The sequence below is a fragment of the Sinocyclocheilus rhinocerous genome, unplaced genomic scaffold, assembly GCF_001515625.1.
Source record: "Sinocyclocheilus rhinocerous isolate Xijiao unplaced genomic scaffold, SAMN03320098_v1.1 scaffold315, whole genome shotgun sequence".
Lineage (NCBI taxonomy): Eukaryota > Metazoa > Chordata > Actinopteri > Cypriniformes > Cyprinidae > Sinocyclocheilus > Sinocyclocheilus rhinocerous.
Window position 1 is genome coordinate 1,420,091 of NW_015630423.1, and position 2,113 is coordinate 1,422,203.

The following is a 2,113-nucleotide window of genomic DNA, read 5'->3' on the forward strand; positions in this document are numbered from 1 at the left end:
TATATATATATATAGTGTCTATATATGTATAATTCTATTTTTTTTTGCAGCTTGGTCAGATTAAGAGACTTCTTTTTTTTTTAAACAATAAAAATCTTACTGACCCCATACTTTTAAATGGTAGTGTAAACAAACAACAACAACAACAACAAAACTTTCCTAATATAATAATGTTGAAAAATGAAAAATTAATTAAAATTATGAAATTCTGGCAAATAAATACAGTTATTTTATATGGTAAAATAAATATATTTTTAACAAAATTGCTTAGCTGTTTATTAATACTTTTGTCCCCAAATCAAAGTTATTTGGTGCAACCAGCATACAAAAACTTGCAGACAACAACATAACATAGATAATGTATGTATGTTGTGGTGTGAAAGCACTTTAAATTAAGTTGTCAATTTTATTAAGAAACACAATACAGATTATTTTAAAGCATCTTTACAGAAAAAAAAAATATTGCAGCGTAATGTCTTATATTGCTAAAGTCCTCATAATGACATTATTTACATTTTTGGTTAATCTACTTCTTTAAATAGATCTAGTACTGTTCATTAGCATGCCTTGACCTCTGTCTTCATTGGGTCAGTGTCTGCTGAGATTAATGTAATATGACCCGACCTTGTTCTCATGGGCTGACAGCCATCTCTTTCCCTTTCATACAGCAGATTTTCTCTTTTATGTGTGAACTAATGAAGATGACACTAATGAAAAACAATGGCTTATTTATAGTGATTTGAACTTTGACTTGCCTCAAATCTCCCTCTAATGCCCTAAAGCCAGAGCTACATTCCCAGACTGCTTCACACAGAGATATAATCGGAATTAAAACACATCTGATCCACTCAAATTCAGCTGTCTAATGGTATAAGAGTTTTAGCTATCCAGTCTTCAATGCGTAATTGCTACAGCCTCCACTTACTGCACTCCAGATACAAACTTTCCCACCGAAGTAGCCCACCCCCATCCCCTCCCACTCCAAGCTGCGGTATACATCCTTTCAATGACCCTAAAAGAATCCATAGCACTCCCTCACAGGATTATGGGAAAGCTTTCTGCAATGATAAATTCACTGTAGTAAAAAGCTGCTGCAAAAATTCTGCTCTGATCCTGTTTGGGCTGTAAAAGGAGATGAAATGATACAGAAATAGCAAGGGAATAACAAAGCACGTCGCAATAACAAAATTAATATCACAAACCTGACAAAAACGATGGGCTACTCTGGAAAAATATGATTCTAATAGTCTAAAGATATTCACATTATACAAGACTGTTGTGTAATGTTTTAAGAGACCTTAACCATAAAGAAGTCATAATGGTATATTGAGACTGTAAAAAAAGATAATACAGTTTGCATGTATGAGCAGAATCTAACATGAGGTAAAACTATATAGACATATAGAAAAACAAAAACAAATACAAAAAAAAAAAATTACTAAAACTTTAAGTAAAAAAAAATTACATAAATTAACTAAATCCTTTATATAAAATAATTTAATTATAGATTGATTTTATTCATATTTATAATTTATATTATATTATAATTTATTAATAGTTATATTAATTATATAATATGTACATTTTTATAACATATTTTCATATGTTAATATTAATATATATATTTAATATGTTAATATATCAATATTTCTGAGAAAAGCACTAAAATTAAGAAAATTTAAAGACATTACATTTTTGTGGCTGAAGAAAGCATTGAATACAAACAATGTCTTTAGAAGTCAGTATATTGTTTATTTTATTTTCATTTCATTCATTAATTAATTAATTTAATTCATTAAATGTTTTACATTTCTTGACAAATTAATGTATTAGTCATGGGGCATAGTAACCATTATTTATAATGGATTGTTGTCTTTAATAAAAATAAGCATATTTGTAACATTATTAATATTATTTGTAATATTTATATAAATACTATGCATTATTTTGTAAAACTAGTGTCAAATTTACATTGCAAAGATGGCACAGAAGCGCTTCTGAAGTGGCATTTAGGTGTCTACATACTGTTTAATGGTGCTCAGAGATGGCATAAATGCATGTACACAGCAATTACAACTGTATACTTTGAATAATGCCTGCTCAGACCCACCTC

The 2,113-nt window shown here is 28.8% G+C and overlaps 1 protein-coding gene and 1 long non-coding RNA gene across 2 annotated transcripts in view; one reads left to right on the forward strand and one right to left on the reverse strand.

The window, feature by feature from the left end:
- Nucleotides 1-2,019, reverse strand: part of LOC107740378 (uncharacterized) — a 27,197-nt gene extending 25,178 nt beyond the window's left edge. Inside the window, exon 1 of the long non-coding RNA XR_001640077.1 lies at nucleotides 1,957-2,019. This is a non-coding gene — a long non-coding RNA (uncharacterized LOC107740378). The remainder of the gene's footprint in view (nucleotides 1-1,956) is intronic.
- The window catches only part of LOC107740377 (lipoma HMGIC fusion partner homolog), a 138,841-nt gene that overhangs the window by 81,976 nt on the left and 54,752 nt on the right, over nucleotides 1-2,113 (forward strand). The window lies entirely within an intron of this gene.